General features: G+C 42.8%; 1 protein-coding gene across 2 annotated transcripts in view; it reads left to right on the top strand.

Moving 5' to 3' along the window:
• Positions 1-27,547, top strand: part of ZFYVE9 (zinc finger FYVE-type containing 9) — a 95,928-nt gene that overhangs the window by 8,460 nt on the left and 59,921 nt on the right. For both annotated transcript variants that reach the window (XM_029617539.1, XM_029617540.1), the window contains one exon: positions 15,327-15,415. The gene's annotated coding sequence lies outside the window, so the exon portion shown is untranslated. The remainder of the gene's footprint in view (positions 1-15,326; positions 15,416-27,547) is intronic.

The following is a 27,547-nucleotide window of genomic DNA, read 5'->3' as shown; positions in this document are numbered from 1 at the left end:
TTTCCCATGTAAGGGACAAACAATTGAAGGTTTCATCTTTCTTTGAATAGCCACAGAGCCTACCACCAAAAACACTCCCGTCTGACTATGGATGTCCTCCAGGTTCTAGTTGTCTCCACAACAGCAGCAGACCCCCATCCAAAGATATCTCTGAGAGGAAAATAAAGCCGGATGCATTTGACTTTTTAAGGGCAGGCTGAGTTTCAGTGCTTATAGGACCTGCCATGACAGGTAGTATACGTAGTGGTCTTTGCCCTAATTCTGAGCCCAGACTCATGCCCTTACATACTTTAATTGGCAGTGATCCTTCTTAGTCTTTCCATAGAGTTGGTTACGTTTAATCATGACCATCCGTTTTATCCAAGATTGTTTTTGCCTTTAGTTAAATAGGCAGTATCTCTTCTAGTGTCCCATAAAGGGGAATGTGATGGCAAAGGTAATCTCTCCCCTTATTAAAGGTTCTTTGAGCATTCCTTTGGTATCTAAAAGACAGCAAATTCCTTTTGGCTATTCAATAGGCCTTTATCCATCTGCCCTCATGGGGGGCGGGTGAGGCAGCTTCAGGATCCTCTTTGTCCTTTGTAAATCAAACAGATGATTCCCTCAGTCTTTGTTGGAAGGTCAAAAGGTTCCGAGGGTGCTTCGTGCTCATTCTAGAGGGCTCAGACTTCCTCCGAAGCAGAGACTGCAGCGCCTAGTCCAGAGGACATCCTGTATGGCAACCACTTTGGTCATTATGGATTAGTGCAAAAGCCAAAGGAGCTGCTGCTTTGGGACAGGCATTCTCGAGTAGCCCTGTCTTTTTCCTACATGTGTTGGAATGAGCTTCAGTCTGTCCCACCATTCTGGACTGGTGTAGCAGGATGATAAGGAAGGTGAAATTTGATCTTGCCTGTAAATTTCCTTTCCTTCAGTCCTGTTACACCAGTCTAGGACTTTTCTGGGAGGTCAGGACCTGCATTGTTATCCTTGGCAGAAAATATTGATTTTTGCCTTTGAGACCACTGCTTATCTGCTCTTTATCTTCCCTGTGGTACTGCTTGGCATGCACAGTGCCACGCAGAGATGCGTGAGATACGGTCACTATGGGAATAGGGCAATACCTACTGTACCTGAATGTAATGCGCTTTTCAGTATCTGAAATGCAGAATATAAATAAATGTTCTAAGCAGGACAAACAGTTTCCTTCATCCCTTCTATTTATGAAATTTCTGTTTATTTTTCCTAAAGTTAATTGTGTTTTAGGGGCAGTTGATATTTTCTGTTGCTTTGAGATAGGAATACTGACTATTGCCAGTGCAGCACCAGCCTGTATAGCAAGTGATGTTGATACTGAAAAAGGGTACGTCCTCTGTCTTGGTAGTTGGTGGAGTTAACCCCCTAGTCTGCACTGGTATAGCTGGAGTTAAGGAAAGGAAATTAACAGGTAAGACCAAATTTCAGCTTTGGATGACCCTGGTTTAGACTGAAATTCCATGTGATTATGAGATACATGTGACTGCTTCTTCCGTACAACTGTTGGATCTTCCCTCCTATGGTGCTACTTTAGTTTTGTACACTGCTTTGTTTCAAAAAGTGGTTTAATACATTTGTTAAATATTAGTGTATTTTAAAAGCCATTTCATTTCTGCGTGCTAGAAACTTGATCAGTGTGTACTTTGCTTGCAAGTGGATTTTTGATTGGATAGTTGGTCAGAAAGTGTGAACTCTTTATCAACCTGGTGAGAGGAGAAGAACAAGAGGTTTAGAATTGTGGCTCACAAAGTATACCTGTTACATACAGTAATAGTTTTTAGACTGATAAGACTTTTTTTTTAAAATTGTTATATACAACAATTAACGATTCTACTGTTCAGTCATATAGCCCTATTTTTTTTAAATACTTCTGTTTGGAGCTGCCCTGATTGTCCATTAGTAGATAATTTCAGAATCGTACTGCAGTGCGTTTACATGTTCATTTTTAACCTGTGTCCTTTGGGTTTACCAGACCTGTAGTATCCTAAAAGGTCCCTTCAGAATTTCCTGCCCGAGTCGTGATTGCTAGAAAGTGGCAGTGGCTGGGCAGCTTTACATATGACCTGTTTCTTGTGTGTCCTGCAAGCTTCTGCTTTTTTGTAGCTGTCAGAAAGAAGATACTGGGCTTAATCGACTTTGGTGCGATCCAGTTTGGCAGTTCTTGTATTTAATCTTTGTGGAACTCTAAATAGTCATGGTCTCTTTATTGCATAGCTGAAGCAGCAGCCAGAATGAATTGTCTTGAGTCATCTTCTTGCATTTGCTATATATAAGAGGCTTTGTATAGCAAGTAGTGCTATAGAAGTGCTAAGTAGTAGTAGTAGTAGTAGTAGGTTTGCTGCGATCTGAAATTGTGGCTTGCAGATCAGGAATAAGGGAGGTTAAGTTGGCATTTTTCCCTTTGTCATAATGCCAGTATCTTGTTTCATCAGGTTCCACTCGTCTAGTTGCAAGAAGCACAAAATATTTTTAGAATATGGGAATGTTTCACGTTGCAAATCATGTGTCACTAGAACAAAATGGAGTGACATTACGGCCGGAGGGGAGTGGGTTGGCAAAGTGATCAGTGCTCCTTTTTCAATCCTTTAAGCAGTGAACAGAAAGGTGTCTCTTACAATTCTGGCTAACTGGATTGTTGCTTTACTTCGCAAATCAGAAAACCAGGTCTATATTTTCTAGATATGTGCAGCTCAAACATTTCTTGTTGGTGTTTCTTTTTTTTTTTTGTATCAAATTAGTATGCACTAATTGAAATGAAACAAATGTTCACTACCCCTAATGTTTTCATTTATTGATGTCATGATTAATGACGCCTCTCCCCCATCTTTACAGCTGCCGGTGTCATGCTGAGTGACTCTCTCTCTCTTCTAGGCTGGAAACCAAAGTGTGCATTTAGAGTAGAGCACTTCTAACGCTTATAAAGTGGTCACCCCGCAGCTGCTGGGAATTACTTGATGCCTTGGTTTTCTGGCAAGAAGCATAGAAGTAGAGCTGACCGTTGAATGTGGTGCTTAGACACTTAGCTGTGAGTCTGGAGACAACCGTGTCGAGTTCCTTCCTTACTATGCGGCCTCAGTCGACTAGCTTAACCTCCCAGAGTCAACATTGTGCAGGGCAGGAAGATGATGATGATCATGTGACCTATCTTGTACCAGTTTTTACTCTTTGGAAACTCTGCTTCTCTTTCCATTCAAAAAACGATTGTTGCCATAAGGACTCCTTTGAAGTTATTGGTGGCTTTGGTGGTCATAGTCTCAAAAGTGTTAGAAATCCAAATCCCGATGGGAGGATTGATCCCCCAGGGTTATATCCTTCGCTTGTGAATTAGAAGCAGCACGTGTGATTTATGTGCCCTTTTTACATTTAGGCTCCACGGCGGGTGCTTATAGACGCATTCTTTGGCGGAGTAGGTCTAAGAGAGAACGCTCCCCATTTGTTAGTCTTGATCCTATTGTTTTTGGTCGGATTGTCACTTCAACAATGGGCATCCTGTGGCCGAGCCCAGAGGGCTAGTGGAAAGGAATGCGCAGTGTGCGTCTCCTCTTCCTATGGTGGGTAGTGCTGGCTGTGACCTCCTTTCACCTCTTCTGGGACATGGACAGCTTGGCCATTTGTTAAACAAGAATGAAGTAGGAATATGCCATAACCCAGCTGGCCTTGTAAACACATCGGCTCTGTTACACGAGGGGTTGCTGTTTTTAGTTTGTGAATCTAGAATGAAGCTGTGTGATTGCCACATTAGTCCGCAGTTATGTAGAAATAAAGGTCACCCAACAAGTTGCGCCTCTTTTTATTGGGAGTGGCCCAGTGGCTGAGAAGGCAGTGCTGTGCTCCACTCTGTGGGAGGCCTGGGTTTGATTCCTGAGCCCGGCCTCCTCTTCACAGGCATCTGGGCTGGGGAATGCTGTGGAGGTGGCACTCACAGCCTTGGGGGGGGGGAGGGAGGGAGTGTGGTTGCTGCACTGAGTGGCTGGACTTGGGGTGTGCACGCACTGGGTTCTGTAGGGAGCCGTGGCTAGTGGCCCATGTTTGAGGACCGTCACCTCAGTGGCTGGAGTGGACAGGGTTGATGAATGATGGAAAATTGCAAGGTAGCTGTATAAAGAAAGGGTCATGGTGCCAGTTGCTCCGTAGAGGCCAGCTGTGGTGAGGCAGGAAGCTCCGAGGAGCAGGCCAGAAAGAAATCCTTTTTTTTTTTTTTTTTTTTTTAAATTATTTATTTATTTATTTAAATTCTTTTAATATACCGATGCTGAAGACGAGGTCTTATCGTTTACAATGAGATTAATATATTAACTTATCCATCTGAAAGCATTCCCTACAGCTTGTTTGTTGATCTTTTTGGTTTTTTGAGTTCCTCTCTTTATAAAGGGTGAGAAATCATTTTTTTTTTCAATGATGGACCACATAAGGCAGGACTGTCGTGGTCGTGAGGTCAAAGAGAGTACCCAGGGCAGGGGAGTCCCACTCCAATGTTAGGGCTGGGTGAGGGTGTTAATCTTCCCCTGATAACATGAATTAGAGCAGCATGTGGAAACAAAGCAGGGAGCTCCCGCGGTAACTGGCGTTTTGCAGGCGTGAGAGCAGCTGGCGGAAGCAGAGCCATGGGCCAGAGGTTCCTCACCCCTGTTATGTGTTCGTGAGTTGGTCACGCTGTCGGTCATGCTCCAGAAACCATAATCGTGCAGCCTTTTCATGACATTTAATGGTTGATTTTGTCTCTGGGTGCATTTTTGTATCCCACCAAAATGTGTTTCTCTAACCTTAATTGAAGACAAAATGATTTATTTATGGGACGCAAGGACAGCAGTAGGAGGGTGAATGCATGCTTTTGTGTATAAACTGCGTTCCTATCTTGGCCCAACTTCTGTGCTGTGTGCATTTTACACTGCTGGGAGAAGTGTGTACATATGCCAGCTTATCACACATTTGGGCAAAGTACACAAAGTTGTTCTTAATTCATAAAGAGTGTTTCAAAATCCCTGATAAATCATGCTATTCTGCTAGAATGTTTCTCAGACCCAGGAAGTGCTCGTAAAGGTTTGGGTTGGTTCAGTTCTTTGCTGTTTATTTGGATTCATTACCACCTTTTCAAATTAGGAATTCATCCAAGTCAGGGTACAACATATTAGAAGCAATCTCTTTGTATCTTACACGTTAGCAGTGACAAGAGTCTGCATTAGCTGGGAATGCTTTTAGTCATTGCATACGAATGTTTTAAGCTGGTTCTACCAAACAGATGAGCAAAGAATTCAGCAAAATCTATTCAATCAGTGCTCTTAACAGCGGCTTCGCTATACTTGCATGGTCTCTACCTTTACCAGACATCCATCAGATGGGCGACTTGGCAAAACAAAAACATTTTAAAGAAAAGCATATTGAACATCATTTAATGATTATTTCCACTCACATTAAACATGAGACTAATGCTCCTCGATTAGTGTGAAGGGCCTATCAAAATGATTTGCTCATTTTTCATAGCCTTACCACCAAGGTGCTCATATTGTGGAACAGACAATTTTATGTTTTTCTTTTTGGATTTTAAGTATTTCTACTACAGTATTTACATATCTGCCAGGTGGTAACCTATTGCAGTTCCCTGCTCTGCATGTTTACAAGATCTGAAGTTGCTGAAAGTGAACCTGAACAAACGGTGATGCTGTCAGCACAAATTCCCGTGCAGGTGCTGCTGCCGCCATTGTGTATATGTCCCAAAGTGGAACGGTTTACGTAACCCAGCAAATAGATATTAAAAAAAAAAAGCCCTTGGTTGAAAGCCAGTGAATTATTTAGGATTCCAGAAGAGGCCAGACGCAGCATTTCTTAGAAGCATCGAGGACTAAGCTCTTAGCCAAATAGTTTTGAAGTTGTATCAGTAGGGTGACCCTGCATAATTTGTGGAAAAGGGGCTTAGAAATTCAATAACCCTCTTGCCAGCACTGTCCAGGATCCTAGAAAAAAAATTTTAATTTTTTTTTTTTTTTTGCTTTGCTGGGCCCTTTTGCCCAATGAAAGGTTTAATTTTGTTTCATCTTCCAAGCCTCCTATCTGCTCTAAATTTCAATTTTGCAACAAGCAGGCAGCACTTTGCTTTTAAATTACATTTTCTATGTTCAGTCCCTTCAGTGTCCTCAGAATAACCTTAGACAAAAATAACTTTATCTTAAGATAATAGCAAAAAGTATAAAGTGACTGCTTGCAAGAAGTTTGTGATGAAATAAAAAAAAATGGTAAGCTGCTGATTGTGTTTAAAAAGTTCTTATAAAATTATCCAAATGTGCACCTCAGACAGTGCAATACAAACCCACATACATTAATAATCGCAAAAGGTAAAATGAGAAATATCCAAATAAATGTACTTAGGTGTCATATAAAGTGCCATAAATCCGCCATATTTGTTTTTACATTTGATTTATATATTCTGCTTATTGCCCCTTCAGAGATGATTATATTCAGGTTCAGTAGGTATTTTCCTATCCTCAGAGGGCTCCCAATTTGTACCTGAGGCAATAGAGGGTAAAATGACTTGCCCAAGGTCACAAGGGAACGACAATGGGATTTGAACCTTTGCTTCCCTGGTTCGTAGCCCACTCCTCTAACCATTAAATAGATTGCATAAAAAGTTGCCATACTAGGTCAGACTGAGGGTCCATCAAGCCCAGCATCCTGTTTCCAACAGTGGCCAATCCAGGTCACAAGCACCTGGAAAGTACCAAACATTAAATAAATCTCATGCTGCTAATGCCGGTAATAATAGTGACTATTCCCTACGTCAACTTGATTAATAGCCGTTTATGGACTTTCCTCCAGGAACTTGTCCACATCTTTTTTTTAAACCTAGCTATACTAGCTGCCCTAACCACATCCTTTGGCAACGAATTACAGATATTAATTGTGCATTGAATGAAAAGAATTTTCTCCAGTTTATTTTAAATGTCCTACTTGCTATCTTCATTGAGTACCCCCAGTCCTATTATCTGAAAGAGTAAATAACCGATTCACATTTACCCATTCTAGTTCTTTCATAATTTTATAGAACTCTTAACATAACCCCGTTCAGCCATCTTTTCTCCAAACTGAACAGCCCTAACCTCTTTAACCTTTCCTCATAGGGGAGCTGTTCTATTCCCTTTATCATTTTGGTCACCCTTCTCTGTACCTTCTCCAATGCAACTGTTATCTTTCTCGAGATATGGTGATCAGAATTACACACAGTACTCTAGGTCTGGTCTCACCATGGAGCGATACAGAGGCATTATGACATTCTCTGTTTTTATTCCCCATTCCTTTCCTAATAATTCCTAACATTGTTTGCTTTTTTTGACCATCGTAGCACAATGAGCCGATGATTTCAATGTATTATCCACTATGATGCCTAGATCTCTTTCCTGGGTGGAAACTCCTAATATGGAACCTAACATCGTGTAACTACAGCAAGGGTTATTTTTCCCTGTATGTTTTACCTGTTGAAAACCGCTGATCTAATGGTCCAATCCACTCCTTCACAGATTTCCTGCTTTGGATATATTTTAAAAGTTTTTATTATGAGTTTTTTCCTCTTCCACCTACTTCATTTCAAATTTCTCTTAGCCTGTCTTATCAATGGTTTACATTTAACATGACAATGCTTATGCTATATATTTCTTCCAATTTTGGAAGGATGTGGTTTTTTTTTTTTTTTAATTTTATAAAATAGTCTCTTTTACTTCGCCTTTTAACCATGCCGGTAATCGTTTTGCCTTCCTTCCACCTTTCGTAATGTGTGGAATACATTTGAACTGTGCTTCTAAAATGGTATTTTTAAACAGTGTCCACGCCTGTTGTACACTCTTAACCTTTGTAGCTGCACCTTTCAGTTTTTTCTAACTATTTTCCTCATTTTATCAAAGTTTCCCTTTTGAAAGTGTAGTGCTAGAGCTCTAGATTTACATGTTGTCCCCGTTTCATCATTGGCTCAAATTTGATCATGTTATGATCACTGTTGCCAGGTAGGAAGATACTTTGAATGTCCATGCTGAGAAATTATGCAATGTACATAGGAATCGATTACCTATGTTTGCCATATTTTTATGAAGGTTGTGCACAAGACCATTCCCCGCAAAGCAGACAGTGTTTGGGGTTGCCAAAATGTCAACATCGTTATTTCTTTTGGAACTGGTATCAGATTTGATGGCTTTTTGATGCCAAGCTATATGGTGTCCTTTGAAGAACTTTGAGAGGAGGTCATTTTTTTATGCCCTTGGAACCTCGTCGGAAGCAGTTGCACCGGATAACTCTGCTCACTGTATCTTGTTTGATGATATGTGACACTTTGTGCATTTTTGAGGGATAACCATTATTATTGAATTGCACATTTTTTTTTGTTTTAAAGTTGCAAGAAATCAACAAAAATACCTACACGGACTGTTTTTAAGGTGGATGATTGAACTTCAGTGCACTATGACGCTGTCTGTTTGACACGGTGGATTTGCGGCACTTTACATGACACCTGACTACATTTAGATTGATATTTCCCACTTTAACTTTTCAGCATATAAAATTAGCTACGTCATGACCAAATACCGTGAAGATGTGTCCATACTGCGCTCTAGGAGTGCCAGTTGCTGTATTAAGTTGCTTATTTTTCAAATGCAGATGTGAGAGAAACTCGAGGAAATGTATTGAACTGCAGATTAAGAAGCCAAACAGACCCTTAAGTCACTGTTTTAGACATGAGTGATGATAGGACTGCATAGAAAGCCTGTAGCAAGTTTATGGCAGCTTTCCTGGCTTTAGAATAGAAAGTGAAACCTATTGCCCAGTGCTGGTATGTTATTAGGAGGGACCTTCGTTTTCAGTTTTTATTTTATTTTTTTCCCTAGGAATTTCAGTGTTACAGCAAAAAACATCAGAGGAGAAATGACTGTGATAGAGGAGAAAAATCAATGTAAAAGTTGTTTTTCCACAGGATTGGTTTTTTTTTTTTTTTTTGATATAACGTTGAAATTCCCAGGAAAACAAAACTGAAAACAAAGGTCCCTAGTCGTTATTAGATGTGGGTTTTTTTGGGGCTGTGGGGGTAGCAGATGGCTGTTTCTTCCTCCTCCTTTTGCCTTTCAGCTCAATTGGAGTTGGGCCTCCTTTTCAATCTATAGCACCATGAGACTTAATTTGCAGTTACCCAGGATTTTTCCCCCTTAGCCCAGCCATGGCAGTGACTGTCACTGGCCAGGGGGGGCGCAGATTTCAGCTCCCCTCTGGAGCCCAGCATGTGTGTGCCCTCAGTTTGCCTGGTAGAGGGGTCATTTTGTGGATGCCTGATATGTGAATTCCGCATCCACAGCCCTTTCTGGTCTGGAATTCAAGCCTGGGTCTTCCGCATCCATGTGTACAGCTTTGCCATTCAGTCACCGGCACTGCCCTAGGGGTTATCGTTGAGTTAAAGCATTTGATTATTTTGTTTTTTTCTATTATTTTTTCAGTCTTTGGCAATTTCAGATTCCCAACTCCACTTGCTTAGGTTCTTTTCCCACATTTCCCAAAAAGGAAAATATTCAGTAAATGGGAATCAGGTTTACAATGTTTTTCTATAGGACAAAGAGTCCAGAAACAGGTAGACTCTAGATGGAATTATTAGTTCTGTCCTGTGAAGAATGTTCAGATCACCTGGAGATAGGAGGAGAGAAGGTATCAGTTTACTAGTAAAACCTGTTTCACAGTCACACAGCTGTTTCTTCTTCACTGCACACCCCTAGAACTTAAACACCTATAGATGCATATCCCAAGCTGCAGAGCTCTAGAATATTTGACAGCATCTAGAGCAGGGACGGTGAGTGCCACAAATGGGTCAGGTTTTCAGGATAACCAAATCATGCAAATTGTCACGGTTCAAATGTCTGAATACAATAATATCAGGAGTACATAAGAACATTATTGCCATACTGGGTCAGACCAAGGGTCCATCAAGCCCAGCATCCTGTTTCCAACAGTGGCCAGTTCAAGTCACAAGTACCTGGCAAGTACCCAAACATTAAATAAATCTCAAGCTACTATTGCTTATTAATTAATAGCAGTTTATAGATTTTTCCTCTAGGAACTTATCCAAACCTTTTTTAAACCTAGTTACACAAACTGCTGTAACCACATCCTCTGGCAATGAATTCCAGAGTTTAACTATGCACTGAGTGAAAAATAATTTTCTTTGATTTGTTTTAAATGAGCTACTTGCTGACTTCATGGAGTGCCCCCTAGTCCTTCTATTATCTGAGAGTAAATAATTGATTTACATTAACTTGTTCAAGTCCTTTCATGATTTTGTAGACTTCTATCATATCCCCCCTTAGCTGTCTCTTCTCCAGCCCTAACCTCTTCAGCCTTTCCTCATAGGGGAGCTGTTCCAGCCCCTTTATCATTTTGGTTGCCCTTCTCTGTATTTTCTCCAGTGCAACTATATCTTTTTTGAGATGCAGTGACCAGAAATTTACACAGTATTCAAGATGCGGTCTCACCATGGAGCGATACAGAGGCATTATGACATCTATCGCTTTATTTGGAAGCCTACTCTTCCAGTCTCGCAAGGACCTCCTGTAATTTATCAGTCTGCTTGAGATTTAACTGCTCTGCATAATTTTGTTTCATTTGCAAATTTGATCACCTCACTTGTCGTACCCCTTTCCAGATCATTTATAGATCTGTTAAAAAGCACTGGTTCAAGTACAGATCCCTGAGGCACTCCACTGTAAAAACAGACCATTTAATCCTACTCTCTGTTTCCTGACTTTTAACCAGCTTGCAATCTACAAAAGGACATCGCCTCCTATCCCATGACTTTTTAGTTTTCTTATTGTGTAAATTCTGTTTGTGGCACAAGGGTGCCAAAGTTGGCCATCATTGGTTGCAGAGAATCTGTGCAGGTACCGTTCCTTTTGCAGTCTATTCTGAGTCGAGTTGGCTTAAAGTGAATTTGTCCAGTGAGGACAGTACGTTATTAAACTAGAACCTAGCGAGGATAACATTCCTTACTACACTGAATTAATTAGAATTTTTTTTGAGTACACAATCTCTTCAACAGACTACTCTGCTTCTCTGTGGTAAAACTCCTCTGCTTTGTAGCCTGGAGGGCTCTGCTGATGGCTACTTTGTTGGCAATATCAGTATTGCAACTTCTTAGTAAAGCTGCATTTTCTGAGCTGCAAAGAATTTCTCCACCCATCCTCTTGCATACAAAATGTTTGAATCCGTAGTCATAAACAGGTTCTCAATGTAATCAAAATATAGTGTGTTTTGAACATAAAACACTGCATGGGAAGAGTATTTGTGTTTGCATAGATTTACTTTTCAAGTGGTTAAGTCATTGTATCTAGTCCTCTGCCCCTGTTGCACATTTTCAGTGTACACTCACACACTCACGCTCACACTCTCTCTCTCATCCAGATACACACACTAAGGCCTCGTCTTCAGCCGCTGAGGGATGGGCTCTGCAGTGGCCTACCATTCCTCGTCCGTGGTAGCCTGTAAAGGTGGTTCTTTGGCCACTGTGGGAAGAGCTTCTTAGTGCGCCATGCTAAATCTCATCTTAGGCCACTGTGGGATGGGATCTGCAGTGGCCTACAGGTTTCTTCAGCCTTTATAGGATGGTCTCCATGGCGGCCCAGCTGGACTTTGTCTTCAGCCACCGTGGGATGGAGTCTGCTGGCGGCCGGCACTTGGGGGTGGGGGGTGGGATGGAGGGGATGTGGACATGAAGGCAGGCAGATCCTGGATGCTGCGATCCTCCTCAGTAGCTGATTCTTGGGTGGAAGTTGTAAACTTAACAACTTCTGTCCGTGAGCTGGTTGCTGAGAAGGGGGAGGATTGCAGCTTACAGTTGGCAGAGGAGAAAATTGGTGGTAGAGGGCAGATTTCTCTCATGAGCTGCAGTTTCTGCTCCAAAGAGCCACATGTAGCTCGAAAGACTTTGTTTGGTCACCTCTAGTCTAGGGAGTGAAATTCTTCTATGCATGAAATAAGAGTAGGCTCTATCTGATGAGCTCAAAGTGGTCAGACAGGTGGATAAGGTGACAGCAAAAGCCAGAAAAGATGCTTGGGTGCATAGGGAGAAGAATAGCAGAAATACGGAGATGATCTTGCCTCCATATATATCTCTGTTGAGACCTCAGTTGGAATACTGTGTACATTTCTGGAGACCATACCTTCAAAATTATATAAAATGAAGCAAAAAATGGCCAGGTAGGTCACACCGCCAAAGTGCCTCCGCGCCCTCACATCCTGGTGAAGCAGAGGGCATTGGGATATGCGCCCTTGCACAAAGCTATGTCGGTCAGCGTTGTGGAAGCCTCTATGCCAATGCTGGTGTCGAAACACCGCGTCACTGACTCAGCTCCAGCCACTGATGCAGTGCATGCATTGGAAATGAAGTTCCAGGATGCTCGATGCAATGAAGCAGGGATGCCATTCGTCATCCGAATTGATGCACGCCAAGTGAATCATGAAGCAGATACCAGCGGCTGATCAGGTGTCGTCGAAGCATGCAATACAAAAAGACTGTGAGTCGCACCCGACGCACTATCTAGTGAGCAAGTCTTCTAGACGGATTCCCCATAAGCCAGGGCAGCCTGTGGGTCTTCAGGTCATTTTCTCTCCAGAAGAGATACTTGAACTGGGCTTCTCGGACATAGAACCACTCTCGAAACATCTCTCCACCGGTTCCTCTGACTCCTTTGTGAGAGTGTACTCGGACATGTCCTCAGTGTCCAAAAAGAAGAGACGTTCACCTCAGTTACAGGAAGCTCTCGAGAAGAGACACAAGAAATTGCATAAAGGCGAAATGCCCGCACACCATCTGAGGGGGCCGGATTCAAACATCCTACTGGCCACGGTCCTCCACCAGGCAACGGTCGCAGAAAACATGGGGGACTCGCATGGAAGCATCCCACTCCTGGAAGGGGTGGGGGGGAGGCAGGCATCCCAGGCCATGTCACAGATATCAGAAATTCAGTCACAATTCTTCTCTTCTCTCAAAGGCAAGAAGACCTGCCCATTGAGCCCTTCTCTGGAAGAACTCTCACCAGTGGGAGGGTCTTTGTCTCCGCCTCAGGAGGAGCACAGCCTGACAGAAGGGCCACTAAGTCCATGCCGGCAGTTTTTCCCGCAACCAGATACAGGACTGGTGGACTCCCCTCCAACCTCGCCGGGGTCATCCACGGGGAATCTGTCGGAACCGTCCTCGCTACCAGAGGAGTTTTCATATTCCAAGTTTGTTGAGAAGGTGGGAACTTGCCTCAGTATTGAGACCAAGAAAGTTCCAGCCCCACAAGTGGAGGTATTAGGAATTTTAAAAATATTTGAGGTCCCAGCTGAGCCTACAGCCTTACCGTCTCACGTAGACTTGCACTCTGTGATGGCAAAGACCTGGGAATTCCTATTCTCTGGTCCACCTACCTCCAGGAGAACTGACCACAAATTCAGAAAGAGGCAATCCTCATACTACATTACGGTGTTATTGACCTTCTGAGTGGCTGTATTTACGGGGATTACTGGTGAGTGTCAGATCCAATCCTAGATTAGTGACATTACTCTTCTAGTCGGAGCTCAGTGTTTTCCTGTTAACTGAGTGCTTGAATGGTTGTCTGGTAATAGATATGATGATGTATTGTTTAGTTGTCTACAGTTGGCTTTTTCAGAGAATACTGGCAGGCTGATGTCAGTGCAGGGGTGTACGGTATAAATCCATGAAGTCAGCTTTGCTCTGTCTCCATCTGCTGGTAGAAGTGGATTAACATGTCTTCATTAAAGGAAAGGAAATTACCAGGTAAATCAGTAATTTCTCCTTCCTGCTTAAGAGATCAATTCTTTTTTTTTTTTTTTGACTCTGCAGTTTCCTCCTGCTCATTTGGACTGCTAGGCTCAATAGGATCCTGCCAGGGCTGGCATCTGGCGCCGAGCCTAAAGTTAAATCCAGCTGTGTGGGAAACTTCATCCGTTATAGTGCTAATGTTTCTCTAGGCTAGGATTGCCAAGTGACTGTGCTAGTTAGCAGGGCTTAATTTGTAGACAAAAAAAAGAACTGAAACTGTGGATCAGGGCAAAAGGAGGTGAAGAGCAGGTCCATGGCCCGGTGTCACTTGTGCAAAGATGTGGAGCCAGAAACTCTTCCAAACATTTCCTCCTCCTTTCCCCAGTGATCCTCCCATCTCCAGTCCCCTTGCAGCCGTCCTTCGCCCAGCAGAACCATTGGCTCTGATCCACTTCCTCAGGACCCGGAAAACTGTTCTAGGTTGTTCCACCTGAAATGAATCCCTAAAAGGGGGTTGAATGGGCGCAAGTTTGAAACTTGTGAGCGGAATCACGGTGTCCGGCGTTGAAGCCTCGATGGAACTAATTCAGTGCCTTTTTGTGGCTGTTCTGTGTGCCGAAGTGCCTGCTTCAGGCTCCTGCTCTCTGAGGGGATGGGGCAGAGTGGCTGCTCTCTGTTGTCTGCTCCAGGTTTTACCCCTTCTTCCCAGCAGGCTGCCTAGAGGGGAGGGGGGCTGAACACTTCTGCTGCTCCACCTCTTAAGTCTTGAAAAGAAGTGGTCCTTTCCCCACTAATCAAGCACTGCTAGTTAATATAAAAGCAGGTGTGTGTCACGTGTGTCTCAGGAAATGGAGACGCGTGTTCCTGACATGACATGTTATTACAGCAGGAAACACCAAGTGCTTTTGTTTGGGTTTTGTCTGTCGGTTGGGTCCCTATTCCTGGAGACTAGTGCTGTGTCATTTTCGGAACATAAAGTATTTTGGGAAGGAAAGGGAATCGAAATCATGGAAGCAGTAATTAGGTGGTAAACACACAACAAATTAACTGAAGAATGGTGCGGAAACCAGGCAGAAGAATTCAGTGTTTGAGAGCTAGAATTGCATTGACAGCTGTCATTCATGTTGAGCATCTCTAAAGGTGCCTTTACTTTAGGAAAGTCTATTGTAATTTGAAATAATGAACTTTTTTTTTTTACTGGCATGGGGTGCCTGAGCTAGCGTTGCAGTCAAGCCGATTGGGGAGACTGTGGCTCTGTTGTGGGCTGCTGCGCTTGGTACGCATAGTCTTGGAGGAAATGTTGCCACGGCACGGCTTTCTCTGCTGGTTGTGGCCTCTCCCTCTTTCCTGTTCAGTCACTGACGTTGCTGGTGCTACGGGGCAATGCTTCCTGGTACCCAGATGATGAAACTGGGGGAGGGTTTCAAGTGCATATTGTTATCCGAAGCCATGGGTATTTCGTGCGCATCCTTTGGCGTGTGAAAACATAGTATGTGCAGTTTCATGCATTTGATGAGTTGCTCTTTCTTTTTCTTAGGACCTGGTGCAGCATGGCAGGAGTGGATATGTAGCAAGCATCCTGTACCAGGACAGAGCCTGGCATCACTTGATACAGTTGTAGAGGAGGTAAGGGATGGGCATAGTATGCATACACTTTTATTATTACACTGGCAGATTTCTGTTGCGCTGGATGTAGATTTAAGAAATCCATTTTGATGGTCCGGTGCCTTCAAAATGTTGTATTTTAAGTGGTTGCTTATTATAGTATCGTCCCTCCCATAATGGTAATGAGCACCCTGTAAAGCACATCTATTAACTTCTCTTTAGATAGTTAACAAAGGCTTAACAAAAACCTTACTTGTAAATTAGTTGAAAATAATGGACTTCTAGGATGTCTAGTTTTACTGGTGTGGAAACTCTACTTTAAGTTTACAAATATTTTACTGCTGACTAAAGTAATAATGGGGTTATTTGAATCCTATGGTGCCCTGTACAAGTGAGCATAAGGATTACAGAGTCAATTGCTTGTATCATAGTTTCATTATATATAATCTTATATTTAGTAGAGCAATGATAGCTAATGGAGCAGGCTTCTTGCAGAATAGTAAATATACAGTATTACCCAGAGGTGCATAACACTGGCCCTTGATGGTAATATGTCTGCTTTTCAGTATAGCTACAATTAATATTTATAAGATACATAGGGTCTGCACACTAAGTACATTTGCATCTATTACTTATCCTGTTGCATCTCTGAAGGACAGGAGTTTTGTGATACTACAGTCTGTCAACCACCTGGGAAGCTCTGGGCCACTTTTAAGTATTCTGCCTGGTTTCTGTTGGCCTTTAGAGGGGAACTGTTCAGTTTTGTGCTCTGTTGGAAAACGATGGCAACAGAGCTGTGCAGTCAAACTAAAAATGTTTTCCATTATTAAAGATGTTGTGCTATTTTAATTTACAAGACAGACCCAGAGAGTCTCATGCCTTTTAAAAAAAAAAAACATTTTTCTGATTGAATTTAACTTAGGTCCGGATGCACTTGAAGGATTTTTCTCATTTGGTAGGTATGGGGAAAATGCTTAGTACATCAGATCCCGAGCACTGGTCACGTCTCCTGACTGGTGACCCATAGAATGCTGTATGGGCTGTTCCCTCAGGAATATCAGAGAGCTGATCTTTCAGCATCGCTGCTGTCACTGCCAGTGGGAGTGGGAAGCCCTAGCAGGTATTGAAAATATGAAAATGTCCCTTATTTTGTCCATTTACAGATAAAGGAGGGATGGTTTAGAAGAGAGACACCTGTTTCCATTTGTAGTTACTGTATTTCTCATTTTTGTTTGACTGCTGCAGCAAAAAAGTGATAATATGTGTAGTTTGCTCACTGGACTTTGGTCTTCTGTTGCCCTGGGGATCACTGAAAAATGCTACAAGAGTTCAACCACTAATGCTTGTCTCTATGGTACATAGTATGCAAGCTATGTCCTGTGCTCTTAAGTCCTAAAGCAGCAGTGCCTTCTGTTTGCTGTAGAAAGGAATTTTATTAAGTAAGAGACCATATGCTATTGGAAGCCTCTGGTAAGGAACAATGTAATAGAAACTTTACTGAATAAGAAAAATTGATGTCTGGCCCATTTGCAAATTGACGCCTTATTTCGGGGCTTCCAAAACTTGCCCTGGGCACTCCATAACTGGTTTGGTTTTCAGGATATGCACAAGGTAAAGTTCCATTTGCTAGGTCTCTGAACGTTCGGTGGGCTTGTCCCGTTATTCAGATACACTAGTCTGAAATAATTTCTTGGCTGTTTTGAATTACGAATATCCAATTGACGCTGGATGTCCTAGTGATCTTGTTTAGGTCCTTCCATCCATAGGATACCTCTCTCCAGCTTCGGCCCTTTCCACGTCTCCTCCATCAGGCACCAGATTTTAGCTTGGCACCCAGGATTCTTTCAACCCTGGGTTGAAATGTCACCTAAAATTTTGTATCCAGTAGGATATAAACAGAGTGGAGGCGGCCATTCTGGATTTAGACACTGGCAACATAGGCAGCTAGATGAAATGTGGCATGTCATTTGAGATCTCAGAATAAGCCTTTGATTGAATACTGGCTATGCCATTTATGGCAGATATATACCTTGGAAGCCATTACATACCATTAAGGATGATGATTATGATTTATTTATGAATTGCATAAGGTCTGAAAACTCTTTCGAGAAATGGTGGAAACATGCATGGCTTAATATAAAAGATAAATTAATGAAGAGCTTGTCTTATAAGAAACCTAATGTAATATAAATCAGTGAATGCAAGCTGTTAAAATATCTCTTACTGCCAGACTAAGGTTACATTTTCTTTTCCTTTTTACTGTTTTTTTTTAATTCATTTTCTTGCTTTGCTCTTTTTTTTGTATGAAAAGTGACAGCTTTTCCTGAACGATTTTGAACTTTGGTATCTGAAACAAACTTTCAATAAAAGAAAATAATAAAACACCCCCCCCCCCATAAAATCCCTTGAGAGGCCATAATATGCGACTGGAGGGAGAGAGCATGAGGAATAATGTGAGGTTGCATTTTGTTACAGAGCAAATGGTAGACACATGGAACAGAATCTCAGTGGAGACTGGTGAGAGAATGGACACCCCTGAGGGAGTAAGACTGAATGAGAAGTGATTTAAGAAAGCTTGAAGGAGTGGTCCAGAGTTTGGCAGTTTAAATTCAGTGCATTTGGGGTGCAGAAATCCATGGGAGCAGTACATGATGGGAGGAGAGAGACCTTGGGCTGATCATTTAAACATTTGATATTTCTCTCTTACCTAGCTGGTCTCAAGGCAGATCGCAGTCAGATATAGTTCAGTTCTTGTACATTAGCATTAAGGTTTACACTAAACAAAAAGAGATTTTAGGATGTGTATTTAAGAGATGGTAGGGGGTTCAGTGGGGTTTATAGCAGTTAATTAAAAAGGAACAGAAGGTGTGGTGGTGATATTTAAGGATTATTAAATGCCTTAGAGCAGTGGTTCTCAACCTTTTTTCTGTCGGGACACACCTGACAGATGGTTCTCACATGCGTGACACACTGAACACATGACCATCATAGGGCTAAATGTAAAAGTACAGTTTGCATCCACAGGAACCCCCCTGACCCACAATTATGGATGTAAAGCAGAATTATGACATTCCCTGTACAACTCACCTTACAAAAAATAAATTCTGGTTCTAGTGTCATCTCAGTAACAGCAACACAAACTCCAACTACCAGGCTCAATAGCCCTACTTATGAAAAGACAGCAGTTTATCACTAATGCATGTCTTCTTGAGAAAGTACAATAAATAAGACTAATACAGTAAAATACCTCACTTTGGTCACATACACAGAACCGACATAACATGCTACCAGGATCTGCAGTAATGCACATAAACTAAACCGCACACAATTACACCTGTATTATGGAAGGCACTCAAACAGTAACAACCCTATCTATGAAAAGGCAACACTACAAATATTAAATCAGGCCCTAAACACCAATACACTTCCTATTAGGAAAACAGAACTAGCCAAGCAGCTATAGATCCCCACACAGAAATAATTGTATAACTATACAGTACTAATAAGCAGAATAAATGTTTCACAACAACTATGAACAGAATAACATCCAACAATTAAAAACTCATAAAAATTTTTAAAAATTCTCCAAACACCAATAAAATATTTCAAAACAGCAGACACATCACATAATATTCAGTAATTAAAATGGAAGTCAATCAAGAAAAATAAACTTAAAAAGCCACCTTTACTAACCCCCTCCAGCAGCTCTCCTACTCCTCTTCGATGCAGGCCAGTAGCTCACACCAGAAGCAGTAGTGGCTGAAGCTCTGTCCTCATGGTCCTCTTCCTTAGTGCCCACGACCAGTCTCTTTGTCTCTCACACACCCACATATACCGCCTCAGGATATATATACCCCCCTCCCCCCCGAGCACAAATGATAGCTGCAGGAGCCTCCTCCTCCAGCCCCCGCAGGCCAAGAAAGAAGAATCCCATCGGCCACGGGAGGCTAATTCTGCTGTCTCCTATGCCGATTTCTGGTTGCTTCTGATTTTGCTTCAGGCCCATGCTACTGCTCGGGGCTGCTGCTGCCGCCGCTACTTTTTCATGCAGCATGACTATTTCTTCTTCCTGTGCACCCCACTGCACATCACTTCCTGTTCCGGGGCAGGTGCGGGAAGAAGAAAAGGCCCAGCCGCAGTTGCCAGCCTCCACTAACACTGCTGCCGTTCCCATCCAGGCTTGAACGTGCTGATAGCCTGGGCGGCAACGGCAGCAGTGGAAGATAGCCTGCCTCTCGCTCGGTGAAGGAAGAGGGGGGAAGAGCAGTGGGAGACCAATAGCACGCGACACACCTGCCGCTGCTTGGCGACATACCGGTTGAGAAGCGCTGCCTTGGAGAGTAGAGTAATGGATATACCCTAGCGTGGAGGATTGGGCAGGCACTTCATATAGGGGAGACGTAGCACTAATGAGAGGTCCGGAGGGTAGAAGATACAGTTTCATGGTCAGGTTCCACTAGACAAGTGACAAAAGGGAAGATTCTGTTGTTGTCTAGTCCTAGCTCTCAGTTTTGAAGCATATTTAAGGAAAGTCCTGTGTGAATAGCCTAGCCTTAGTTCTTTTCCTGAAAATGAGAGAGGTCGTTTCAAGAAGTAAGGATACTGCTATTTTCTGTAGTTTTGGGGCAAAGCAGCAAAATGCGCAGAATCTGGTACAAGTTAATCTTGCGGAAGATGGGAGGGTGGGAAGGAGGACAAAGTTTTCTTGGGGGGTGGGGGGTTTGTAATAATAGCAGAAGTTGGGCGAGGTAATCAGGGGCCAAGTTTTGAATTGTATCAGTATTTGATAGGCAGCCAGTGCAATTGTTTTAAGATTGGTGTTACGTAATCCATTGCTTTGGCTCCTACCAGAATTCTTGCAGTTGTAATTTGTAAGAGTTGGAGGTATTTGAGGTTGTATTATGAGATGCTGTGGAATAGGGAATTATAATAGTCTCTGAGGTTGGTTTTTAGTGCATGTATCAAGGTGGCAAGGTTGTGTTTGTTGAAGTAGTTGCAAAGCTGGCACAGATGCACATAGGAGGTCCTTAACCACCTTTGCAATGTTGTGATTGAGGTGAACTCCCAAATTTTGCACAGAATCTTAGGTTGTAGGATGTTCCTAATAGGTAGGGTAGGGTTAGTAAGGGGTGTCCTTGTTGGCTTAGCCAGAGGAGTTCAGATTTGCAGGGGTTGAGTTTGTTTGTGGTTGTTGAGGCAGTGTACTCCCACTGGAAAATGGCGGTTATGTTTGGCGATGGAGGAGGTTTGTTCTGATCCTATCTTGATGCAGAGCTGGATGCCATCAGCAAAAAGGTCAAAAATAAAGTCCAGTAATGCTAAACACTTCAAATATCAATAATATGCAATAAAGTTCAGCTCGAATATGAAAAGATTGTGTATGGTCAGACTGGGGAAACCTCATATAGTGCCTCCATTAGGTTCAAAACTGCCTAATAGGCTACTAGCGATCTCTAACTCCAACCACGTAGGTGTTAGAATATTTGTATAATCATCGGAGACCCCAGCAAGGCAAGGTGCCAAAATAATCACTTCATTTGGCACCTTGCCTTGCTGGGGTCTCCGATGATTATACAAATATTCTAACACCTACGTGGTTGGAGTTAGAGATCGCTAGTAGCCTATTAGGCAGTTTTGAACCTAATGGAGGCACTATATGAGGTTTCCCCAGTCTGACCATACACAGTCTTTTCATATTCGAGCTGAACTTTATTGCATATTATTTATATCAGCAAAAAGGTGACAGTCCATGTGGAAGGACTAGATAAGGTCACAGATCAGGTGAATGTAAATGTTGAACCTTGGGGGACTCCACAGGAGAAGTCTTTGGATAAGGATGATTTTGTTTATCCAGGATGTGGACTGGATCCTGTTGTCTAGGAAAGATTGAAACAATTTGAGGTCTGTGCCTTCAATCCCAAAAACACTTAATTGTTGTAGTAGAAGTTGCTGGTCAACGGTCTTGAAGACAGCAGAGAGATCTTAGTATTAGGAGGGAGTAGTCACCTTGGTTGACATTCATGTCTGATTGATTTATTTAAATTTTAATACCCCTCCTATTGCCAATGGCATCAAAGCGGTTTCTAATAAAATTACATGAATAACTTATAGAAAATGAGTATTTAAAATACATCTAAAAACAATACTCAATATGATTAGGGCCTTCACTCCTAATCTCTTTGATAACCTCACTGTATTTATCATTAAACATTGTTCTTTGTGCTCTGATTTATCCAAATCCCCTTACGTCTGTGACTCTGTGCTCGCCTCGCCAAATGCTTATGTTTATTTCAAAGTGCTGTAACAGCGTGATAAAGCAAGGTCATAGCCAGAAGGATGCTAGGATACGTAGGGAGAGGCATACTGAGCAGAAAAACAGGTTATAATGCCTCTGTGCAGGCCATTTAATGAGATCAGGGCTGGAAAAATATTTAGAAAATGTACACGTCAGTCAAAGGTTTAGGAGCCAGGAAAGTGTATTTTTGTTTCATTTCTTTTTCTTTGGGCTGTTTTACTCTTTCTTATTTTGTGTTTTTATTTTCTTTTTGCTCTCCCTTGCCTTCTCTCCCTCTTCTCTTCAGGCATGTCCCTCTTTCCTGGTATTCTGTCTCCCTCCTTCCCCTCTCTAACATTATACTTCTTCCTCTCCTTGGCCCACCAGTACAGCCCCACTAGCAGAAACTGCCATCTTGCACCAGCTCCGTCAGTGGCGGCCTCCACAACCTTTTCTCCTTGGCAGCTTCCGTAGCTTCCTGTCCCCAGCTTTGCCACAGAGATGGCTTCTTTCTTTGGCTTGGGCCCTGCTCACGGTTCTTCCGTCGGTCATCAGGTCCCAAATTTTAGGTGCCCGGACAACCAGGCACCCAGGATTTCTTCAGTCAAAACTAACTAGGATATTGTATTGTAGAGGCGGCAGGCCTGGTTTTAGAAAAGGCAGTATAGGCAACTGTGTCTGCCTTGCCAAATTCTGATAGGTGCTGAAATGTTGCCATCGCTGCCACCATCCGGGCTCGTCGACGCTTTCTTTTTTTCATCCGAGTCCGGATCAAGAAATGAGCTAAACTCAGCGTGGAGTTTCTCTCCCTCGCATGGGTTTTCCTGGAAACAGGAAGCTCACGCTGGAGTAGAGGGGGGCGAGGTGCTGCAGGGTCTGTGCGCTCTTGTGCCGGCTCAAGGTCCCCGGGTTGAATTTAGCTCAGGTTCTTGCTGCAGACCGGAATGAAGAAGAAAATGCCTGCGGGCCCAGAGGGTGAGGGAAGGTGCGCTGCGGGAGGCGACAGGGACAGGGCAAGATCCGGGCAGGGGCTCTGCGTCCTCTGATGATCTCTGGGGAGGAGGAGGGACTCCCCCTCTCCCTTCCCCACCCTCTGCAATCTCTGATTTCTGGGGGACGACGACACTTAAATGCCTAAATATGTACACTCAGAGGAAAGGAGGAGCTAGGATGGAGACATTCACATTTTTCAGAGGTATAAATGAAAAAGAAGAGTATTCTAGAGCAAGCAGTCGCAGTATAAGGCTGTAAAGGGGGTAGGCTCAGGAGCAACCTTGTGTAATATTTCTTCATGGAAAAGGTGGTGGATGCATGGAACTGCTGCCTAGTTGGAGTGACAGAATTCAAGAAAGCCTGGGATAGACACAGAGGATCTCTAGTTCCGAAACAGCATTTCATTTTCCACAGGCTTTTTCTGCAACCTGATTTGTGATGAAGTTGGTTTTATTAATTTTTATTGTGTGATTGTTGAAATTTTCTTGTTTTTAGTTGCAGTCCACTGAGGGGTAGACATTAGGATCAGTGGAATGGAAAAGCTGTAAAATAAATACAAGTAAATACGTTAGGAGAAAACCACAGATCAACTGGGACAGAGTAAATGAGCTCTTAATGGTTGTTATCTGCTGTCAGATTCTGTTTCTGTGTTTACACATTTTTTTTTCCCTTTGTCTACTCTTAGAAAAAGTGAACAGGGATAGCCGAAATCAGAGCTCTCCAGTTAAGCAACTGATTGGGGCTCCAGGAAAACGCTAAGGAGTGGGAAGTGACGCACGTCAAGCCTTCTCTCAGCTCCTCTTCTTCATGGGTAGGATGCTGCTTCCGCAGGTCCCAGTCAGCGACTTGACATGCCATTCAGAGGAGATGAGAGAAAGCAAGAGGTCCTAACTCTATCCTGCTGCCCACCAGTTTACAGACACCAGTCCTTTTAGTTAACCGAAGCACTGAGGTTAGCTGTAGGGTTCTGTTTTTAGTTGTGATTTAGAGAGGAGGAAACGTGACTATAAGTTTTGCCATGTCTGTCCATCTCTCTCTCTCTGTATGACTTTGTAGAATGAACATCATGAATGCGCCTTCCCTGTTTTTGGCTCTCTTCCTTCCTCCTGTCCCCCTGTACTTACATAGACATGTCAGTGAAGAGTAGCGGCTGCAGCTTTGGTGTTGCTTGAGAGTTCAGGTGGGCCGGGACATAATGTGGGGTGAATAGTTGCTGTAGTGGCGTTGGCAGTTGATGGCTCATGTGGTCTGGGACCCTTATTAAAAGAAAGGCGGCCATGTTGTTGGGGTCTGAGGGCTGGGGTGGACTAGGACCCTTGCAGAGAAAAAGGAAACCACCAACTAGGACCTGTCTTACATCAGATGAGCTGGTGAGGGAACTGGGGTAGGGGGCGGAGGAGGAGGGAAGTGAGAAATGTGCCTGGTTTGTGCTACATGTGGAGTTTGCACTTTCTCAATGTTATAAAATATGGAGGGAGGGTGGGTGGAGTGGGGTGGAAGCGGCAAATGTTAACTTTTCTCATGTTTATAGTGACTAGGGAGCAGTGCTGCTCTAATGCTGACCAAAAATTTATGGATGAGTTACATTTTGAAATCTAAATTAGTAGTAACAGGAGATAAGTTCCTTCTTGATTTTAAGCAGGACTCCATGTGGCTCACAATCAGGCCGATACAGTACAGTGCGCTCCGGAGCGCACTGTTAGCCTGCTATTGGACGCGCGTTTTCCCTTACCCCTTATTCAGTAAGGTGAGGAAAACGCGCGTCCAACCCGCGGCACCTAATAGCGCCCTCAACATGCAAATGCATGTTGATGGCCCTATTAGGTATGCACGTGGAATACAGAAAGTAAAATGTGCAGCCAAGCCGCACATTTTACTTTCAGAAATTAGCGCCGACCCAAAGGTTGGCGCTAATTTCTTCAGGCGCCGGGAAAGTGCACAGAAAAGCAGTAAAAACTGTTTTTCTGTGCACCCTCCGACTTAATATCATAGCAATACTAAGTCGGAGGTCCCGAAGAGGGAAAAAAAGTAAAAAAAAAAAAAAAAAATTTGAATTCGGCCCGCGGCTGTCGGGCCGAAAACTGGACGCTCAATTTTGCCGGCGTCCGGTTTCCGAGCCCGTGGCTGTCAGCGGGCTCGAGAACCGACGCCAGCAAAATTGAGCATCGGCTGTCAAACCCGCTGACAGCCGCTGCTCCTGTCAAAAAGGAGGCGCTAGGGATGCGCTAATGTCCCTAGCGCCTCCTTTTCCTCGTTTTTACCGCGTCACCTAATTTAAATACAGAATCGCGTGCACCGGCGAAGGGCTGGTGCGCGCGCCGGGAGAGCGGGCGTTAGTCCGCTCTCCCGCGGACTTTACTGAATCGGCCTGAATGTCATTTCACAGATTAACGTTCCTTAATTCATAATGCCTCTGTATCACTCCAGTGTGAGATCACACCTTGAGTACTGTGTGCGGTTCTGGTCGCCGCATCTCAATAAAGATACAGTTGCAATAGAGAAGATATGGAGAAGGGCGGCCAAGGTGATTGGGGGGGGGGGGGGGGGAATAGCTCCCCTCTGAGAAGGGGATGGGGAGGTTGGGGCTGTTCAGCTTAGAGAAGAGACGGCTGAGGGGGAATATGATAGAGGTCTTTAAGATCATGAGAGGTCTAGAACGGGTAGATGTGAATCAGTTGTTTACTCTTTCAGATAATTGAAGGACTAGGGGGCACTCCATGAAGTTAGCAAGTAGCACATTTAAAACTAATCGGAGAAAATTCTTTTTCGCTCGGTACATGGTTAGGCTCTGGAATTTGTTGCTGGAGGATATGGTTAGTGCAATTAGTGTAGCTGGGTTTAAAGAAGGTTTGGATAAGTTCTTGGAGGAGAAGTCCATTAATTGCTATTAATCAAGCTGACTTAGGGAAGAGCCACTGCTATTAATTGCATCAGTAGCATGGGATCTACTTAATGTTTGGGTACTTGCCAGGTTCTTGTAGCCTGGGCTGGCCACTGTTGGAAACAGGATGCTGATGGACCCTCTGTCTGACCCATTATGGCGATTTCTTATGATGTTATGTACTGGGATTTGCCCCTAATGAGTTTGTTGAGAAACACGACCCTTGCTACTTCTGTGCCACAGATCATGGATGAGCAAGAATTCTGTCTTATGATGTATTTTGTATTACTATCATGAAAGAAATCTCATGAATTATCGCTCATAGTTTAAATATGTAAATAGCATCTTACCCATTGGTATATTGAGTAATGTCAGTCACTTTTAGCAGATCTTAGTTAATTTGGGATAATTTTATGTAACACAGATTTATAGGCAGTAAATATTCTGTACAAAAATAACTGTGAGCTACATGTTGATTATTGATACTTGGCGGACTGTATCTCTGTAGTAGTCTGTCTTCTGAGGGGACATTTTGAGCTGTGTCTTTGAAATGTCATCTTAACCTCAGCCACTCTGTAAATCACTCGCTGTTCCTTCTACCTTCTTGGCAATGGTCATTTCATTTATTCTATTGTCTGAGCCTGATTTATTGACATTTTTTCATCAGCAGAAGAAGCCCATTCATCTAGAGTTATGGGACATATTTCTGTAAAACTAATTAAATGTTACCTTCATTTAAAACGGTTGAGACGACACCACATACTGTCCATGGGCCTTGTGACATCTGATTACTTGAAAAAAAAAAATCTTTCATGCTATTAAACTTTTTTTTCAAGCTTAACACGTGTATAATAAAATAATACACTTCTTTTGCTTCCTGCCATTTAAGGTTGTATTGTCCCTTTTACCAGCTGAGATGTTCTTCTTCCCCTGCTCTGCTCTTTTTTTTTTTTTTCTTTACTCTTGAATGAAGCCCAGAAAGGGGCCACCTGAGTGCTTAAGCACAGTTTGTTTTTCCCACTGCTGCCCTATGTTAAGACTTTAACTTGAATTTGGGGCACCAGTTCACACGAGAAAGTTGTGTTTTTTGGTTTTTTTTTTTAAATAATCTTGAAAAGTTTTTTTTCCTTTAATGCCAAATTTTGAGAATTGTATTTGTTTCCAAATCAGATAGACTTCCCTTTTAAAATTTGTAATACTAAGGAACAAGAGGAAGCAATGAGTGAAGTGGTGGGGCCACTTGGCAACAGTGATCATAACATGATTAAATTTAAACTAATAACTGGAAGGGGGACAATAAGTAAATCTGCAGCCCTAACACTAAACTTTCAAAAGGGAAACTTTGATAGAATGAGGAAAATAGTTAGAAAAAAACTGAAAGGTGCAGCTGCAAAGGTTAAAAGTGTTCAACAGGCTTGGACATTGTTTAAAAATACAATACTAGAGGCGCAGTCCATATGTATTCCACACATTAAGAAAGGTGGAAGGAAGGCAAAACGATTACCGTCATGGTTAAAAGGTGAGGTGAAAGAAGCTATTTTAGCAAAAAAAAATCCTTCAAAAATTGGAAGAAGGATCCATCTGAAGAAAATAGGATAAAACATAAGCATTGTCAAGTTAAGTGTAAAACATTGATAAGACAGGCGAAGAGAGAATTTGAAATGAAGTTGGCCATAGAGGCAAAAACTAGTAATAAAAACTTTTTAAAATATATCCAAAGCAAGAAACCTGTGAGGGAATCGGTTGGACCATTAGATGACAGAGGGGTTAAAGGGGCTCTTAGGGGAGATAAGGCCATTGCAGAAAGACTAAATGAATTCTTTGCTTCCGTGTTTACTAATGAGGATGTTGGGGAGATACCAGTTCCAGAGATGGTTTTCAGGGGTGATGAGTCAGACGAACTGAACGAAATCACTGTGAACCTGGAAGATGTAGTAGGCCAGATTGACAAACTAAAGAGTAGCAAATCACCTGGACCGGATGGTATGCATCCTAGGGTACTGAA

The sequence above is a fragment of the Rhinatrema bivittatum genome, chromosome 10 (genome assembly GCF_901001135.1).
Source record: "Rhinatrema bivittatum chromosome 10, aRhiBiv1.1, whole genome shotgun sequence".
NCBI classification, from domain to species: Eukaryota; Metazoa; Chordata; class Amphibia; order Gymnophiona; family Rhinatrematidae; genus Rhinatrema; species Rhinatrema bivittatum.
Note: the sequence above shows the minus strand (reverse complement) of the source record. Positions and strands in the feature narration are given on the sequence as shown.